Below are 21,545 nucleotides of genomic sequence, written 5' to 3'. Positions count from 1 at the left end.
GGAAACACTCCCATTTACCATTGCAACAAAAAGAATAAAATATCTAGGAATAAACCTACCTAAGGAGACAAAAGACCTGTATGCAGAAAATTATAAGACACTGATGAAAGAAATTACAGATGATACAAATAGATGTAGAGATGTACCATGTTCTTGGATTGGAAGAATCAACATTGTGAAAATGACTCTACTACCCAAAGCAATCTACAGATTCAATGCAATCCCTATCAAACTATCACTGGTATTTTTCACAGAACTAGAGCAAAAATTTTCACAATTTTTATGGAAACACAAAAGACCCCGAATAGCCAAAGCAATCTTGAGAACGAAAAATGGAGCTGGAGGAATCAGGCTCCCTGAGTTCAGACTATACTACAAAGCTACAGTAATCAAGACAGTATGGTACTGGCACAAAAACAGAAAGATAGATCAATGGAACAGGATAGAAAGCCCAGAGATAAACCCACGGACATATGGTCACCTTTCTTTGATAAAGGAGGCAGGAATGTACAGTGGAGAAAGGACAGTCTCTTCAATAAGTGGTGCTGGGAAAACTGGATAGGGACATGTAAAAGTATGAGATTAGATCACTCCCTAACACCATACACAAAAATAAGCTCAAAATGGATTAAAGACCTAAATGTAAGGCCAGACACTATCAAACTCCTAGAGGAAAACATAGGCAGAACAATAGCCCGGAGATGGAAACAACCTAAGTGTCCATCATCGGATGAATGGATAAAGAAGATGTGGCACATATATACAATGGAATATTACTCAGCCATAAAAAGAAATGATATTGAGCTATTTGTAATGAGGTGGATGGACCTAGAGTCTGTCATACAGAGTGAAGTAAGTCAGAAAGAGAAAGACAAATACTGTATGCTGACACATATATATGGAATTTAAGAAAAAAGAATGTCATCAAGAACATAGGAGTAAGACAGGAATAAAGACACAGACCTACTAGAGCATGGACTTGAGGATATGGGGAGGGGGAAGGGTAAGCTGTGACAAAGTGAAAGAGCGGCATGGACATATATACACTACCAAACGTAAGGTAGATAGCTAGTGGGAAGCAGCTGCATAGCACAGGGAGATCAGCTCGGTGCTTTGTGACCGCCTGGAGGGGTGGGATAGGGAGGGTGGGAGGGAGACGCAAAAGGGAGGGGATATGGGAACATATGTACATGTATAACTGATTAAATTTGTTATAAAGCAAAAAATTAAAAAAATGAAAAATAAAAAAAAATAAAAAAAAATAAATATATTTGCTCCCAATATAGGAGGACCTCAATACATAACGCAACTGCTAACAGCTATAAAGAGGAAATCGACAGTAACACAATAATAGTGGGGGATTTTAGCACATCACTTACACCGATGGACAGATCATCCAAACAGAAAATTAATAAGGAAACACAAGCTTTACATGACACAACAGACCAGATACATTTAATTAATATTTATAGGATATTCCATCCAAAACCGAAGATTACACTTTCTTCTCAAGTGCTCATGGAACATTCTCCAGGAGAGATCACATCTTGGGTCACAAATCAAGCCTCAGTAAATTTAAGAAAACTGAAATCATATCAAGCATCTTTTCTGACCACAACGCTATGAGATTAGAAATCAGTTACAGGGAAAAAAATGTAAAAAACACAAGCACATGGAGGCTAAACAATACGTTACTAAATAACCAAAAGATCACTGAAGAAATCAAAGAGGATATCAAAAAATACCTAGAGACAAATGACAATGAAAACATGACAATCCAAAACCTATGGGATGCAGCAAAAGCAGTTCTAAAGAGGGAACACTATAGCAATACAAGCCTACCTCAAGAAACAAGAAAAATCTCAAATAAACAACCTAACCTTACGCCTAAAGGAACTAAAGAAGGAAGAACAAACAAAACCCAAAGTTAGCAGAAAGAAAGAAATAATAAAGATCAGAGCAGAAATAAATGAAATAGAAACAAAGAAAACAATAGCAAAGATCAATAAAACTAAAAGCTGGTTCTTTGAGAAGAGAAAATTGATAAACGATTACCACACTCATCAAGAAAAAGAGGGAGAGGACTCAAATCAATAAAAATATAAATGAAAAAGAAGTTATAACAGACACTGCAGAAATACAAAGCATCCTAAGAGATTACCACAAGCAACTCTATGCCAATAAAATGGACAACCTGGAAGAACTGGACATATTATTAGAAAGGTAAAACCTTCCAAGACTGAACCAGGAAGAAATAGAAAATATGAACAGACCAATCACAAGTAATGAAATTGAAGCTGTGATTAAAAATCTTCCAACAAACAAAAGTCCAGGACCCGATGGCTTCACAGGTGAATTCTATCAAACATTTAGAGAAGAGCTAACACCCATCCTTCTCAAACTACCCCAAAAAATTGCAGAGGAGTGAATACTCCCAAACTCATTCTATGAGGCCACCATCACCCTGTTCCCAAAACCAGACAAAGACACTACAAAAAATGGACATTATGGACCATTATCACAGATGAAAACAGATGTAAAAATCCTCAACAAAATACTAGCAAACAGAATCCAACAACACATTAAAAGGATCATACACCACGATCTAGTGGGATTTATCCCAGGAACACAAGCATTCTTCAATATATGCACATATATCAATGTGATACCTCATATTAACAAATTGAAGAGGAAAAACCATATGATCATCTCAATAGATGCAGAAAAATCTTTTGACAAAATTCAACATCCATTTATGATAAAAACTCTCCAGAAAGTGGGCATAGAGGGAACCTACCTCAACATAATAAAGACCATATATGACAAACCCACAGAAAACATCATTCTTAATGGTGAAAAACTGAAAGCATTTCCTCTAAGATCAGGAAGAAGACAAGGATGTCCACTCTCACCACTATTATTCAACATTGTTTTGGAAGTCCTAGCCATGGCAATCAGAGAAGAAAAAGAAAAGAATTACAAATTGGAAAAGAAGAAGTAAAACTGTCACTGTTTGCAGATGACATGATATTATACATAGAAAATCCTAAAGATGCCACCAGAAATCTACTAGAGCTAATCAATGAATTTGGTAAAGTTGCAGGATACAAAATTAATGCACAGAAATCTCTTGCATTCCTATACACTAATGATGAAAAATCTGAAAGAGAAATTAAGGAAACACTCCCATTTACCATTGCAACAAAAAGAATAATATACCTAGGAATAAACCTACCTAGGGAGACAAAAGACCTGTATGCAGAACACTATAAGACATGGATGAAAGAAATTAGAGATGATACCAACAGATGGAGATATGTACCATGTTCTTGGATTGGAAGTATCAATATTGTGAAAATGACTATACTACCCAATGCAATCTACAGATTTGATACAATCCCTATCAAATTGCCAATGGCATTTCTTACAGAACTAGAACAAAAAAAATCTTAAAATTTGTATGGAGACACAAACCCCTGAATAGCCAAAGCAGTCTTGAGGGAAAAAAAACAGAGCTGGAGGAATCAGACTCCCTGACTTCAGACTATACTACAAAGCTACAGTAATCCAGACAATATGTTACTGGCACAAAAACAGAAATATAGATCAATGGAACAGGATAGAAAGCCCAGAGATAAACCTACCCACCTATGGTCAAATAATCTATGAGAAAGGAGGCAAGGATATACAATGGAGAAAAGACAGCCTCTTCAATAAGTGGTGCTGGGAAAACTGGACAGCTACATATAAAATAATGAAATTAGAACACTCCCTAACACCATACACAAAAATAAACTCAATATTGATTAGAGACCTAAATGTAAGACTAGACACTATAAAACTCTTCGAGGAAAACATAGGAAGAGCACTCTTTGACATAAATCACAGCAAAATCTTTTTTGATCCACCTCCTAGAGTAATGGAAATAAAACCAAAAATAAACAAAGGGACCTAATGAAACTTAAAAGCTTTTGCAAACAAAGGAAACTACAAACAAGATGAAAGGACAACCCTCAGAATGGGAGAAAATATTTGCAAACAAATCAACAGACAAAGGGTTAATCTCCAAAATATATAAACAGCTCATGCAGTTCAATATTAAAAAAACAAACAACACAATCCAAAAATGGGCAGAAGACCTAAATAGACATTTCTCCAAAGAAGACATACAGATGGTAAAGAAGCACATGAAAAGCTGCTCAACATCACTAATTATTAGAGAAAGGCAAATCAAAACTACAATGAGATATCACCTCACACCAGTTAGAATGGGCATAATAAGAAAATCTACAAAGAACAAATGATGGAGAGGGTGTGGAAAAAAGGGAACCCTCTTGCACTGTTGGTGGGAATGTAAATTGATACAGCCACTATGGAGAACAGTATGGAGGTTCCTTAAAAAACTAAAAATAAAATTACCATATGACCCAGCAAGCCCACTACTGGGCATATACCCAGAGAAAACCATAATTTAAAAACACACATGCATTCCAATATTCACTGCAGCATTATTTACAATAGCCAGGTCATGGAAGTAACCTAAATGCCCACTGACAGATGAATGGATAAGAAGATATGGTACATATATACAATGGAATATTACTCAGCCATAAAAAGTAATGAAATTGGGTCATTTGTAGAGACGTGGATGGACCTAGAGACTGTCATGCAGAGTGAAATAAGTCAGAAAAACAAATATCATATATTAACACATATATGTGGAACCTAGAAAAATCGTACAGATGAACCAGTTTGCAGGGCAGAAATTGAGACAGATATAGAGAACAAAGTTATGGACACCAAGGGGGGAAAGCAGCAGGGGGTGATGGTGGTGCTGTGATGAATTGGGAGATTGGGATTGACTTATATACACTAATATGTATAAAATGGATAACTAATAAGAACCTGCTTTATAAAAAAGTAAATAAAACTTAAAAAAAAATACTGATTCTTCCAACCCAAGAACATGGTATATCTTTCCATCTGTTTGTGTCAACTTCAATTTCTTTCATCAATGTCTTATAGTTTGCAGAGTACAGGCCTTTTGCCTCCTTAGGTAGATTTATTTCTAGGTATTTTGTTCTTTTTGATTCAATAGTAAATGGGATTGTTTCCTTCTCTTTCTGATCCTTTGTTGTTAGTGTTTAGAAATGCAACAGATTTCTGTATATTAATTTTCTATCCTACAACTTTACCAAATTCATTGATGAGCTCTAGTAGTTTTCTGGTAGTGTATTTAGGGTTTTTTATGTATTATGTCATCTGCAAACTGACAGTTTTACTTCTTCATTTCCAATTTTATTCCTTTTTCTTCTCTGATTGCTATGGCTATTTTATTATGGCAGCCTTAAATGACTAATGCAGCTCTAAGGCTCTGATCAGGAAAAAATGACAGGAAATAGTTTAGAATCTTACACTCAAAGCTTCATACCTCAAGAGGACCTTACAATTCATCCAGTTAAAGTCCCCTGTTTGACCACTGGGGAATATGAACCTCTGCCTCAAGCCACATGACTTCTTGGCATCACAGGACCACAGAGGCATCTACTATTTCAGTGTTCTTTTTCTAAGTCTGGTAAAGTCATTACTTCTAAAGAGTTACACAGAACTAAAAGACAGACTTAGAAAATTATATCATCAAAGGAGAACAAGATGTCTTCATCCTGCCCCAAACCTTTGAAACTAGAATCCCCAAGAACAGTCAAATTCTTCCTAACTCTGTCTCTTGGGTTATTTCTTGCAACAGACTCCTTATGTGGAGGTCTTTGGGAGATATTTCTGATTTGTGTCTAGATTTCTTGTTGTATATAAGTGGAAACTGAGATTCAGAAAAGATAAAGGGACTTTCTTAATTTGCAGTTACAGAGACAGGACTTCTTCATAATCTTACCATCACTTACTTAACATTTATTGAGTGATGACCAAATGCCATACATCAGACTAAGTGTTTTACCATCATCTTTTCTTTTTTTTAAATAGGTAAATTTTAATTTTATTTATTTTTATATTTATTTTTTTATTTTTGGCTGTGCTGGGTCTTCGTTTCTGTGTGAGGGTTTTCTCTAGTTGCGGCAAGTGGGGGTCACACTTCATCGCGGTACGCGGGCCTCTTACTGTTGTGGCCTCTCCCATTGCAGAGCACAGGCTCCGGACGCACAGGCTCAGTGGCCATGGCTCACGGGCCCAGCCACTCCGTGGCATGTGGGATCTTCCCAGACCAGGACATGAACCCGCGTCCCCTGCATCGGCAGGCGGATTCTCAACCACTGCGCCACCAGGGAAGCCCTAAAAGAGGTCTCTTTTAATGAAAGGGAAGTACCTTTGCAAAGAATACTCATTCCTACTGACCATTACTTTCCTGTCTCCCTTATTTCCACCAGAACGTCTTCATCACTGTTTCATTTCATTATTGTCAACAGGGTCTCAGGTTTCATCACACCTCCTCCAGGAAAACCTCTTATGTGTTCTCCTCCACTTGCTAACATGAAGAGCAACGTGGGGAGAAAGTCAGCTGGTCTTCATTTGACCAGCTGGTCTGCAGAAGCAGGCACATCAGTGCCAAGACCCAGGTTCTAGGGAAGGAGACCAAAAGCCTGCCACATCCCATTTGTTTTCTTCCAAAGGCTGCTGCACTGGCTGTAGGCAGATGTCTGGCAGTCTGCATCTGAGGACGTTTATTCCATGCCTACCCACAGATGGCTTTACCAAGTTCCAGAGTGTAAGTTTGATTTCTTCTCAAAGCTTCAACTTATAACTAAGGGATCATGAAGTTATAGCTGAAGAGATATTATCATTATGACTTATATCAGCTCACAGTTGAATACTCAAGTGCTTGGCAATGTACAGAATAATACTTCATTTAATCCTCACACCAAGCTTAGAAAGTAATCATTATCACCACCCCCATTCTACAAATGAATAAGCTAAGAATTAGAAGAGCGAGGTCACTTGCCAGAGGTCACTTGCCAAAGTTCTCACAGCTGGTAAGAAACGTAGTTGGTTTTTAAATCCAAATAGAGTCTGACTTTATAGTCTACTGTTCTTTCCTGCTGTGTTATAAAAGCTAATAGAGATGGTGATGGTGCTAGTATTACTATGGTTAAGAATAACAATACCAGCAACAACAAAACACAACCACGGTCCCTGCACTATGACAAGTGCTTTGCACGCACTACTTCATTTAATCCTCACAGCTCTTCGTGGGATGTGGTATCAATATCTTCACCTTACCTGAAGAAACTGAGCTAATTTAGAAAGGCTCAGTAACATGCTCAGGGCTACAAACCAGTGACAGCACCCAGATGGGCTCATTCTGTCTAGCCCTAGTACCCAAGCTCGTATCAATTATGACCACTACCATCTTATTTTAAAGCTGGGGAGACTGAAGCTCACACAGGGAAAGCTCCACGCCTCTATTTCTGCCACAGGGTAGCCTAGCAGTCTAGCTGTGACATACCTCAAGCCTGGATCATCAACTCCCAGAGAAGTGCTCTCTACTTAGTACCACCTATGAGAAAACTTAACCAGCCTTCCTTTTAGGGAATAGAGGAGTATTATGTGAAGCCGTGAGAGACAGTGGTTTGGGAGCCAGAAAATAAGAACTGAGCCATTTATTAGCTGCTTCACTTTGACCAAGGTACTTAACTTGTCTCAGGCCCCTCCTCTTTTACTAGGGAGCTTATTATATGACTGGGAAGTTTTGCCGTTAGGGACTATTCCAAGACAGTGTATAGGCAAGAGAAAAATGAGGCTATAAAAATATTAAGTGCTACCATTTGAGACTGAATAGATCTCTATGAGCCAAAGTAATGAAAAGTGCATTAATTGAGAAGGTGGCACCTAAGGTTGGCTCTGACACATGAGAATAACGACCGTGTTTCTTTTTTTACTATGTTCTTACTACACATCAGATCCTAAGATAGGTAATTTATGTGTATGGTTTCAGTTTATCCTTATGAAACCCTATACGTTAACTATTATCGTTGTTCCTATTCTAGAAGTTTAGTAACTGAGGCCAAGAGAGGTGCAAGCTTAAAGGGCTGGCAGGTGACATAGTTGAGATTCAAACTCACGGGTCTAGCCTCAATCACTGCATCACGCTGCCTTTCTGGGAAGGCTAAAGAGGCAATTGTGGGGATGGCTTCAATGAAAGCAAGAGGCACCAAGGGAGTTAAATTTTCTACAGCAACTAGCAATGCATAAATTCCACAGTATAGAGTTTAGTATTTCAGACCCTAAAATGGTAACCCGGTTATGCCCTGTGCTTTCATGCAGGGCAAGCATCACCACCACTGTGCATTTCAGAGGAGTTGAAAGATAGTCCCAGGGTCAGACATCTAGGTTATCACCCCTCCCACAATAGTGCTTCTGACTTAATCCCTTGCCATGAAGCACTGTTTAAATTCATGGACATACAGGTTTCAGGTAATAACTGCTATGTCGGGCTTCCCTGGTGGCGCAGTGGTTGGGAGTCTGCCTGCCGATGCAGGGGACACGGGTTCGTGCCCTGGTCCGGGAAGATCCCACATGCCGCGGAGCGGCTGGGCCCGTGAGCTATGGCCGCTGAGCTTGAGTATCCGGAGCCTGTGCTCCGCAACGGGAGAGGCCACAACAGTCAGAGGCCCGCGTACCGCAAAAAAAACCCCACAAAAAACAAAAAACTGCTATGTCTACCTTACATATATCGGTTTTATAGACCACAGATTACAAAGAAGGGCACTGAGATGTATTACAGTTCTTTCACACACAGAAAACTTTATGTAAACACATATAGCCAAATGGAAATTGAAATGCATGGGTTTTCCTGCTCAGCAGAGTACTAAAGCTAGAAGAAGCCTTACAAGTCAGTTTATCCAAACCCCCTGTTTAGAGACAGGGAAACTGAGGGGCAAAGTCTAGAATGAGGTTCACCAAGGGTCCACAGATAGCTGATGCTCAACCTAGGCTGGCACCCAGTTTCTTGATTTGCAACTTGCTGCTCTTTTTTCTTTGCTATCCTGTCCTCTCCCTCACATTTCCATCACTGTTAGGTCTAACCCACTGCTTCTCATTCCAATCCCTTGCCAGTTTCTCTGAAGCCATGGCCCCAGAATCCATCACTTTTTAACCCTCTGTCCCTCATTAAGGCATTCTCTTTACTGAACCTTCCACTCTCTGCATGCTTGGTTCCCTCAGAAGGAGGCACTGGAAGGTTCTCATTAATTGAGGGGATGCTGATGTGACTCTCTCGCAGGTACAAATGTGCCCATCCCACTGAGCTGGCCCTGGTTATGCCAAGAGGAAAGGGCTTCCTCTTTGATAGGGAGCCCAAGAGGATTCTGAAGCAGGACAACTGTCCATGTGGAGAGGGAATAGCCTGTTGTGAGCGGAACAGCTTCTCAGTATAAAAACCCATGCGATTTTGCATAATGGAGGCTGAGAGGACTCAGGGTGAATGATGGTGAAGATTCATTTACATTTTAAATGAACACAACATTTGCCTGGGGGCAATGCTTCCTCCTAATAATCTAATCTGTAAAGCACACCATTCCTTTTTCTACTAAAAAAATCATTTTTCTTAAAGTCAATAAACAAATATATTTCTGCTGCCCAAAGCAGATACTCTCTGTATTATCTTTTAAGCTTAAAATCAAGATTGTGCCTTCAATGAATGGCTAATCTAAGCCATGGAAGCCTTTTCACATGAGGTAATAGACTGAGTGATTCCTGAGATTCTCTTTATTTAAAATGCAAAGAATTCAGTGGGGACAGATTCTCCAGCCAGACCTCCACTCTCCCCCCCTTCCCTTGCAGGGGGAGAAAAAGAAATATTGCTTGGCAAGAACGGCTTCACAGATGCTGCAGTGATTCCCAAGGTAATTCCACAGAGAGAAAAAATCCATTCCCTTTAGGCACCCAGGGTCACATGAACTGAGTGTGCTTTCCCACAAAGAGCATCTGTCATTCAGTGAAATTACATTTTTGAAACAGAATCAACTGAGCATACAAGAGTCATGGAGAGAACTCTGGCAGGGGAAAGAGATGATAGATTTTCTTAGCACTAGCCTGTCTAGCAGGTGTTTAGAGGACCTGGGTATAGTTAAGGTTTGCCAGGGTTATTTAGTAGAAAAAGACAAACTCAAAAACTAAAAACTGACTATGACCCCTTCAACTCCCATAACCACACCAAGGCACATACATTTACCCCATCACCCCAAGAAAAACAGTTCTTTCATGGGAGGCTCTGGCTCCTAGCTACATTCCTTCCTTTACTCTACTTGAGCAGATGTTTCTGGTTTTCAGAATCCTGGTTTTGTTGGGGCCCAGGGTATGCTGCCCCCAAATATGCCTTAATGGCATATTGATTATTTTGAATTAAAGTTCCTTAAGAAACAACTGATGCACAGGGGAAACTTTGACCCTCCTGTCTCCCTGAAAGCAGGAAATAAATCTCTCATGTGAAAGGCACCCTTCCTGCATCTGGGGGTAAAAGGACACCCTGATCTCCAGGGATAGGGAATTTGGGCCAAAAAGCCTGCGTAAACAAACAATGTTACTTCTTTAATACCTCAAGCCCCAAATCTGCTTAGATTCTTCACTAATTGATCACCTAAAACCTAAGTTACTTTTTCCTGTCAATTGAGGAATTGACCAATTTATTGTTTATTAGTCTAAAACATATAAAAGCTGCCTGCTTTGGCCACTTCTTAAGTCCTATTTCTATGAGACCTCCAAGTGCATGAATTAAGATGTATCTTGTTTTCTCCTGTTAATTTGTCCTGGGTCAATTTTATTATTGGTCCAGCCTCAAGAACACAAGAGGGGTAGAGGGGGAAATTTCCCCCTCCCTGACAATTTCCCTTCTATAAAACTAGAAGAGAAATGCAGGCTGGTTTGCTTGCCCTTCCTTCTGTATTGATTCATTTTCTCCATTGCCATCACTGGGCTAGGAGCAGGAATTTGAACTCCCAGAAGAGTTAGTAGGCTGATATCTAGACTACTGGTCCCAAAGTGTGATTGTGTACTCTCTTCAGTAAGAATTTGTGTGTGTGTGTGTGTGTGTGTGTGTGGTACGTGGGCCTCTCACTGTTGTGGCCTCTCCCACTGCGGAGCACAGGCTCCGGACGCACAGGCTCAGTAGCCATGGCTCACAGGCCTAGCCGCTCCGCGGCATGTGGGATCTTCCCGGACCAGGGCACGAACCCGTATCTCCTGCACTGGCAGACGGACTCTCAACCACTGCGCCACCAGGGAAGCGCAGTAAGATATTTTTGATTGTGCACCCTCAGTAGATTTATTTATGAATCCATACAGACTCCATATTATGTACATTTTAAATAGACACAAAATGTTTTTAAAATTCAAACTGATATATTAAAATACATATAAATGTAAGTTCTATTTCCTCCCCATATCCCTGTGTTACCTCCTGGTATGCAGGCATTCCACTTTGAAAACCTCTGACCTAAACTGTCACTGAGTGACCCCTGCCTGCACACTTTGTCTCACTCTTCATCCATCTGCAATCAACCTGCAAGCAGACAGCGACCACAAATAGAGCAACTATCACACACTCAGGTGAGGAGCAGCTAACGTGAGAGCTAAAACAAGATGTCTGACCCGGATTGCCCTGTGCTTCTGAAAACTCAACTGTTCAACTGTTGTTTAGGGGTGATACAAAGTTCTACCATCTCGATAACCCTTTTCTGGTTATTTAGATCCGAAATACTCCCTTTCCTCCAACAAATCTCTATAATGAATTTGCTGGGGACCAGGCATTTTGCTAGATACTTTTCATCTATTTATATAACTCCAACCCTCTAAGAATGAAGAAGCTTAATTCCTTTTTTCCCAGATTAGAAAAAAAAATTGATTGAAATCTCAGTAAGTAGTATTGAAACACTGGTCTCACACTAAATTATGTTGACCACACTGTCTTTACAATAATACATATCACCTGTGCCATTCCTTTCACATTTAACATGCACTGACTTTTATAATAACAATAATTAGCCGGACTTCAGTCTCCTTCAGTAAGACATTTGTGAGAGTGCCTACTTTGAAGCTGCCTCTGCCAGCACTGAAATTCCTCCAGGAACTTGCATTGAGAACATGCTATGTGCTAGGGATAGTGCATGAGGTATCTCACTGGTTGTGGTCATTTTTCAGCATTGTGTAATTATAACCATCTTAAAAATGAAAAAGAGGGTTTCCCTGGTGGCACAGTGGTTGAGAGTCCACCTGCCTATGCAGGGGACACGGGTTTGTGCCCCGGTCCGGGAAGATCCCACATGCCGCGGAGCGGCTGGGCCCGTGAGCCATGGCCGCTGAGCCTGCGTGTCCGGAGCCTGTGCTCTGCAACGGGAGAGGCCACAACAGTGAGAGGCCTGCGTACCGCAAAAAAAAAAAAAAAAAAAAAAAATGGAAAAGAAATGTCAGAGATTGGTTAACAACCTTCTAACCAAAATCAGTCATTTGTAAGGGAAGGAGTCAGGATCTGAATTGTGCCTAATTCCCAAGGTCTGGCACCACTGGATCTTTTCATATGTCCCTTATTATGGGTAGGTCCCTCTCTGTACATTTCATTGATGGACTGCTACTTGTGCATTTCACATGTTCCTGTTACACGTGACTGACACCTCTCACAGTGTCACTCACCATGGTAAGTACTCAGCACATGATCTTTTTTTTTTTTTTTTTTCAATTCTCCTGTGATGAACTACTTCAGAACAGGAATACTTGCTGGTGGCTGCTAAAGAATATACTGAACTTAATTCCATAGAAATGGAATCTAATAATGTGTGGCCTTTGTGTGTGGCTTCTTTCACTTAGCACAATGTTTTCGAGGTTCATCTATGTTATAGCATATATCAGTACTTCATCCCTTATTATAGCAGAATAATACTTTACATTTCATTGTCCCTTCTAGACAAACTCACAAAATCCAGTCAACAATTTGAAGACTGCCCTATATTACCACCCTCTTTGATGGATTTCTCCCTTCTTTGAACTCATGTGACATGCTTTGCTTAAGTCTTACAATATAATCTCTTCATTATTCCCTTGAACTAATCTAACTTTCCAAGCAGAAAAAAAGGCAAGTCTGTATCTTATACCTCTTAGGTACTTCCGGTAGAGCCCCAAACAAATGTGGACACAGGACAGATGGGCAACAATAGGACAATAATTTATGTTCCAACTAATAGGTTATCCTGTTCAATTGAATTCTTACAACAACTAATGCAGTTGCTGAGCAAACAAGTGATGTGCTTAAGGTCTCACAGGTATCAAGTAGCATGAGTTCTGCTCCCTCAAACCCAAGCCTGATGTGATTAGGTTGTCCAGTTACATGATCTCCAAGTACTCTGGACTTCTATTTCCTCTTGATGGAATAACTCTATTATTTGTTGTTTTAAATTTTTTTCTTCCCCATTAAGTCTATGAACTCCATAGGGGTAGGACTTTGGTTCACATGAGTGCTTTCTGTAGTCTCTGGTACATATAGGTGCAAACTAAGTATGTGTACAAGAAAGGGAAGAGGGGAGAGAGAAGAAGTGAGGTTGTTGAGAAACGTCAGATTAGAACTAGAGTCAAAACCTGGTTTTTAAGTTCTTCTCTATCTTACATGCATTTAGGCATATTCAATTAGACTCATTCTAGGGCTGTGGGGAAGAGAATTAAGTAAGAAAATCAGAGAGAGTGAGAGTAGGATAGGATGATTCCATACACCATTCCCCTCAGCGGGGACTTAAAGTGACTGTTCCCTTAGCAGATCCCCTCCTCACCTGCACTGCACCTTCCCTCAGTGAGCATCTTACAAGGCTGCATACTATTTGTCTTTAAAGACACACTGCACTTTTCCCACATAACACAACCCTGAGAATTCTTTGTCTGTATTCATGCAAATAAAGAGGTATCTGTTCTGTCACTGGAGGTGAAACTGGCAAATAAGTATCACTTCTGTCTGGAGGAAAAACTGGCAGAAAGTCCTGGTTGGACTTCTCAGGTATTATGCCACCTGTATATGTATTTTCAAGGGTAGTTTTTTTTTTTTTTTGCGGTACGCGGGCTTCTCACTGTTGTGGCCTCTCCCATTGCGGAGCACAGGCTCTGGATGCGCAGGCTCAGCGGCCATGGCTCACAGGCCTAGCCGCTCCGCGGCGTGTGGGATCTTCCCGGTCCGGGGCACGAACCCGTGGTGCCCTGCATCGGCAGGCAGACTCTCAACCACTGCGCCACCAGGGAAGCCCTCAAGGGTAGTTTTAACTAAACTCTATTTTTGCCTCACATACTGACTTGAAAGCCTAACTATTCTCCGAGATGAGGCTTGGCTGCCTTGTTAGTCTTTATTAATCCACTAGTTCTACTAAACTTTCCTTTTACGTAACACCTTGAAATTATATAATTTTAGAGCAGAATTTTCTTCTACTGCCTTTCTTTTTTCTTCTCTATGACTCACAAAATATTTATGAGTTTAAATAGAAACCACCCTTTCATTTAGAATACCTGTAAAATACCGTTGGCTAAGAAGTTCAAATCAAACACACAAACAAAAGCCTCTCACACACCTTGGAGAACTGCATAATGTGTTCTGTATAATCAATACGATTGCAGTGCCCTCAGTATTGAGCTGGCCTTGGAGAAAGGGTACTCACCAGAGAAAGCAAATATTCTCTCCTATTGAAGCTATAAAGTTAATTAACTGCTTTATGGGAAAGGATTTGCTTTCCTCAGAATCTGAGACTTGGTTTTCAAGCCCAGCCCTTCTATGGACTTCTATTGTGACCCTGGGACATTTACTACCTACCACCATCTTTGAACCCTATGTCCTCATCAACTTAAAGAAAAGTCAAAGCAAGTAATATATATATAGTTGTCTCCATTCTTGGCAAAGTGATTTTCTACTCTAGCTACCTCAAATAAGTATATTAATGTCAAATAATTTGTCAATATCAAGACGAGCTTTCCAGGCCATTTAAGACTCTCCCATAGAGAAATTCTGGTGTCACCACTACCTGTAACTGTGGTCCTGGTAGGAAAAGAGAGAAAGTAACATAGGAGAGAAATGGCCAATTTTTGTCATGTATTTCAAGTCTAAGTAAAATTACCAAGATAACTCCCTGGGGCTAATTTTAACTATATAGAGAAAAAACAAATGCCCATTTTGTTGGATTTGGGGGTATGTTCAGGTCAACTAACAATATCTTTCACAACCCCAGATACCCTTCAGAAGTTTCACCTTTAAAGATTTATTTTTCCGAGTTGACGGGGTCTTCTAACTTCCCGTTAGAAGGCAAATCCTACTGGAAGAACAACCCCTTAAGCCTATCTTTCTTATTTAGAGGCTGGACCTGAAAGCCACACTTCAGTTATTTCCCAATTCACTAAGTTTGCCTCCCACACTTAGGCCTCTAGATGTGATGGATGAATATTTCATATGGCTCTGCCAAAAATATTACCCACTCTGCCAAATTTCTGTGATCTAAAGCCTCACAGAAGACAAAGGCTCTTCATTCTACTTACCAAGAGATGCTTCAGTCCTGGAAATGTAAGAAGCATAAGAATTCATGACAAGACCCTAGAGCAGAGGCACAGTGGGATGGGGAGCAGGGGAAACTTTCTACCCCAGGTAAGACTTTAAAGGAATCAACAAAAATAAAGACATGCATGGGATTGACTTTTGTTAAGACTTGAATGAAAAAATATCAGAGGAAACAGAGCAAGACCTTGGGAATCACGGCCAACACAGCACAGGGAAAGGATGATAGCCTTTCATGTGAATACACCCCCATCAAACCACACAACAGGAGGGCTTAACCTACCAGCTCTTTCCCATGGTAATCTCCCCTGACTGATCTTAGCTATGGCTTTGCCCAAGAAACCACCGATTCGCACCCTCTCATTTACATTTAGGCTGACTGTGACACAGTACCAAAACACAAACAAACAACTATTTGTGTATGGGCACAAACTAGTTCTAGTGGTAAAAACAGAAAAAGAACTCTATCTTTCCTGTATACAACTTTTTTGGTAGCTTTGTGTGTAACAGGGTCTTAAATTATACTGATTCCCCCATGAACAATTTTTTTTTTCCCAGAAGCATGCCAAGCTGTGAGCAGTGACAAAATTCATAAGAGTAACTCATTTCATTCTCAGGACAGGCAAGGAATGAGGTACCTAAATTAAAAACCAAAAAACCTGGAGACCTTCAAGATGGCAGAGGAGTAAAACGTGGACATCATCTTCCTCCCCACAAATACATCAGAAATACCTCTACATGTGGAACAACTCCTACAGAACACCTACTGAACGCTGGCAGAAGACCTCAGACTTCCCAAAAGGCAAGAAACTCACCAAGTACCTAGGTCGGGCAAAAGAAAAAAGAAAAAACAGAGACAAAAGAATATGCACAGGACCTAAACCTCTGGGAGGGAGCTGTGAAGGAGGAAAAGTTTCCACATACAAGGAAGACCATTCACTGGCAGAGATGGGAGGTGGTGGGGGGGAAGCTTCGGAGCCACGGAGGAGAGTGCAGCAACAGGGGTTCAGAGGGCAAAGCAGAGAAATTCCCACACAGAGGATCAGTGCCAACCAGCACTCACCAGCCTGAGAGGCTTGTCTGCTCACCCGCTGGGGCTGGTGGGGGCTGGGAGCTGAGGCTCTGGCTTCGGAGGTCAGATCCCAGGGAGAGGACTGGGGTTGGCTGTGTGAACACAGCCTGAAGGGGGCTAGTGTGCCACAGCTAGCCAGGAGGGAGTCCGGCAAAAAGTCTGGACTTACCTAAGAGGCAAGAGACCATTGTTTCATGGTGTGCGAGGAGAGGGGATTCAGAGCACTGCCTAAACGAGCTCCAGAGACAGGCCTGGGCCACAGCTATCAGCATGGACACCAGAGACGGGCATGAAATGCTAACGCTGCTGCTGCAGCCAACAAGAAGCCTGTGTGCAAGCACAGGTCACTATCCACACCTACTCTCCCAGGAGCCTGTGCAGCCCACCACTGAAAGGGTCCTGTGATCCAGGGACAACTTCCCTGGGAGAACACACTTCGTGCCTCAGGCTGGCACAACGTCACGCCAGCCTCCGCCGCCACAGGCTCGCCGTGCATTCTGTACCCCTCCCTCTGGCCTGAGTGAGCCAGAGTCCTCTAATCAGCAGCTACTTTAACCCTGTCCTGTCTGAGCGAGGAACTGATGCCCTAAGGAGAACTACATTCAGAGGCGAGGCCAAATCCAAAGCTGAACCCCAGGAGCTCTGCGAACAAAGAAGAGAAAAGGAAATCTCTCCCAGCAGCCTCAGGAGCAGTGGATTAAATCTCCACAATCAACTCGATGTACCCTGCATCTCTGGAATAACTGAATAGACAACGAATCATCCCAAAAATGAGGCGGTGGACTTTGGTATCAACTGTAGACTTGGGGTTTGCTTACTGCATCTAATTTGTTTCTGGTTTTATGTTCATCTTACTTTAGTATTTAGAGTTTATTATCATTGGTAGATTTGTTTATTGATTTAGCTGCTCTCTTCCTTTTTTTTCTATACATATATATTTTTTTTCCTTTTTCTCTTTCTGTGAGGGTGTATGTGTATGCTTCTTTATGTGAGTATGTCGGTATAGCTTTGCTTTTACCATTTGTCCTACAGTTCTGTCTGTCCATAGTTTTTTATTTTTATTTTTTCTTAAGTATAGTTTTTAGCACTTGTTATCATTGGTGGACTTGTTTTCTGGTTTGGTTGCTCTCTTCTTTCTTTCTTTTTATTGTACTTTTAAATATTTTTTTAATTTTTAATTTTTAATAATTAAAATTTTTTTTACTCAATAAATATATTTCATTTTTTTTCTTTCTTTCCTTCCTTTATCCCCCATTTTCTTCTGAGCTGTGTGGTTGACAGGGTCTTGGTGCTCCAGCCGGGTATCAGGCCTGTGCCGCTGAGGTGAGAGACTCAAGTTGAGGACACTGGTACACCAGAGACCTCTCAGCTCCATGTAATATCAAATGGTGAAAGCTCTCCCAGAGATCTCCATCTCAACACTAAGACCCAGCTCCACCCAATGACCAGCAAGCTACAGTGCTGGACACCCTATGCCAAACAACTAGCAAGACAGGAAAACAACCACACCCATTAGCAGACAGTCTGCCTAAAATCATAAAAAGGTCACAGACACCCCAAAACACACCACCAGATGTGGTCCTGCCCATCAGAAAGACAAAATCCAGCCTCATCCACCAGAGCACAGGCACAACTCCCGTCCACAGGAAAGACACAACCCACTGAAACAACCTTAGCCACTGGAGGCAGACATGAAAAACAATGGGAACTATGAACCTGCAGCCTGTGAAAAGGAGACTCTAAACACAGTAAGTTAACCAAAATGAGAAGACAGAGAAAAACACAGCAGACGAAGGAGCAAGGTAAAAACCCACAAGACCTGGCTTCCCTAGTGGAGCAGTGGTTGAGAGTCCACCTGCCGAATCAGGGGACACGGGTTCGTGCCCCGGTCTGGGAAGATCCCACATGCCGCAGAGCGGCTAGGCCCGTGAGCCATGGCCGCTGGGCCTGCACGTCCGGAGCCTGTGTTCCGCAACGGGAGAGGCAACAACAGTGAGAGGCTCATGTACCGCAAAAAAAAAAAAAAAAAAAAAAAAATCCCACAAGACCAAACAAATGAAGAGGAAATAAGCAGCCTACCAGAAAAAGAATTCAGAGTAATGATAGTAAAGATGATTCAAAATCTTGGAAATAGAATGGGGAAAATAGAAGAAACGTTTAACAAGGACCTAGAAGAACTAAAGAGCAAACAAACACTGATGAACAGTACAATAAATGAAATTAAACTTCTCTAGAAAGAACCAATAGCAGAATAACTGAGGCAGAATAACGGATAAGTGACCTGGAAGATAAAATAGTGGAAATAAATGCTGCAGAGCAGAATAAAGAAAAAAGAATGAAAAGAATTGAGAACAGTCTCAGAGACCACTGGGACAACATTAAACAAACCAACATTTGAATTATAGGGGTCCCAGAAGAAGAAGAGAAAAAGAAAGGGACTGAAAAATATTTGAAGGGATTATAGTTGAAAACGTCCCTAATATGGGAAAGGAAATAGTCAATCAAGTCCAGGAAGTGCAGAGTCCCATACAGGATAAATCCAAGGAGAAAAACATCAAGACACATATTAATCAAACTATCAAAAATTAAATACAAAGAAAAAATATTAAAAGCAGTGAGGGAAACACAACAAATAACATACAAGAGAATCCCTATTAGGTTAACAGCTGAACTTTCAGCAGAAATTCTGCAAGCCAGAAGGGAGTCGCAGGACATATTGAAAGTGATGAAAGGGAAAAACCTACAACCAAGATTACTCTACCCAGCACGGATCTCATTCAGATTTGACAGAGAAATTAAAACCTTTACAGACAAGCAAAAGATAAGAGAATTCAGCATCACCAAACCAGGTTTACAACAAATGCTAAAGAAACTTCTCTAGCCAGGAAACACAAGAGGAGGAAAAGACCTACAATAACAAACCCAAAACAATTAAGAAAATGGTAATAGGGACATACATATCAATAACTACCTTAAATGTAAATGGATTCAATACTCCACCAAAAGACATAGACTGGCTGAATGGATACAAAAACAACACCCGTATATATGCTATCTACAAGAGACTCACTTCAGACCTAGGGACACATACAGACTGAAAGTGAGGGGGTGGAAAAAGATATTCCATGCACATGGAAATCAAAAGAAGGCTGAAGTAGAAATTCTCCCTCAGACAAAATAGAATTTAAAATAAACACTATTACCAGAGACAAAGAAGGACACTACATAATGATCAAGGGTTCAATCCAAGAAGAACATAAAACAACTGTAAATATTTACGCACACCACCTCAATACATAAGGCAGATGCTAACAGCCATAAAAGGGGAAATCGACAGTAACACAATCATTGTAGGGGACTTTAACACCCCAGTGTCACCAACGGACAGATCAACCAAAATTAAAATAAATAAGGAAACACAAGCTTTAAATAACACATTAAACAAGATGGCCTTAATTGATATTTATAGGACATTCCATCCAAAACAACAGAATACACATTCTTCTCAAGTGCTCATGGAACATTCTCCAGGATAGCTCATATCTTGGGTCACAAATCAAGCCTTGGTAAATTTAAGAAAATTGAAATTGTATCAAGTATCTTTTCTGGCCACAATGCTATGAGACTAGATATTACAGGAAAAAATATGTAAAAAATACAAACACACGCAGGCTAAACAATACAGCATGAAATAACCAATAGATCATTGAGGAAATCAAAGAAAAAAATGTAAAAGAACCCAGAAACAATTGACAATTAAAACATGATGACCGGGGCGGAGACTGCAGGTGGCGGAGGGGGAAAGCTTCGGAGTAGCGGAGGAGAGCACAGCAACAGGGGTGTGGAGGGCAAAGCGGAGAGATTCCGGCACAGAGGATCGGTGCCCTCAGGCACACACCAGCCCGAGAGGCTTGTCTGCTCGGCCGCCGTGGCGGGCGGGGCTGGGAGCTGAGGCTTGGGTATCGGCTTTCAGTCGGAGCGCAGGGAGAGGACTGGGGCTGGCGGCAGGAAGAGAGCCTGAAGGGGTTAGTGCACCACGGCTAGCCCGGAGGGAGTCCGGGGAAAGGGTCTGGAGTTGCTGAAGAGGCAAGAGTCTTTTTTCACTTTCACTTTCGTTTCCTGGTGTGCGAGGAGAGGGCATTAAAAGGGCTGCTTAGGGAAGCGCCGGAGACAGGCGCGAGCCGCGGGTAAGGCGTGGACCTCGGAGACGGGCGTGGGCCGCCGCCGCCGCCGCCGCCGCCCACCGCCCGACGCCGCCTGCCGCCGCCGCCGCCGCCGCCGCCCGCCGCCGCCGCCGCCGCCCCCGCCGCCGCCTGCCGCCGCCCGCCGCCGCCCGCCGCCGCGGCCCGCTGCTGCCGCCGCCCCCGCGGCCCGCCACCGCCGCCGCCTGCCGCCGCCCGCCGCCGCCGCAGCCGCGGGGCCTGTGTGCGAGCGCGGGTCACTGTCCGCCCCGCCTTCCGGGGGACCTGTGTACCCCGCCACTGCCGGGGTCCCGAGACCCGGGGACGGCTTTCCCGGGAAAGCGCACGGAGCGCCACGGGCTGCTGCAACGTCACGCCGGCCTCTGCCGCCGCAGGCCCGCCCCACACTGCGCGCCCCTCCCTCCCCTCTGCATGAGTGAGCCAGAGCCCCCAAATCAGCGGCTCCTTTAAACCCGTCCTGTCTGAGCGAAGAACGGACGCCCTCCGGCGACCTACGCACAGAGGCGGGGCCAGGTCCAAGGCTGAGACCCGGGAGCTGTGAGAGCAGAGTCAGGGAAATCTCTCTGTGCAGCCTCGGAGGCAGCGGATTAAAGCTCCACGGTCCATTTGATGTGCCCTGCGTCTGTGGAGTGCATGAATGGACAGCAAATCATCCCAAATTGAGGAAGTGGACTTTGAGGACAAGATTTAAGACTTTCCCCCCTTTTCCTCTTTTTACAACGAATTATTCCAAAGTAAGGAGGTGGACTTAGAG

Source organism: Mesoplodon densirostris, chromosome 3 (genome assembly GCF_025265405.1).
Source record: "Mesoplodon densirostris isolate mMesDen1 chromosome 3, mMesDen1 primary haplotype, whole genome shotgun sequence".
NCBI classification, from domain to species: domain Eukaryota; kingdom Metazoa; phylum Chordata; class Mammalia; order Artiodactyla; family Ziphiidae; genus Mesoplodon; species Mesoplodon densirostris.
This window is presented reverse-complemented; position numbering follows the sequence as displayed.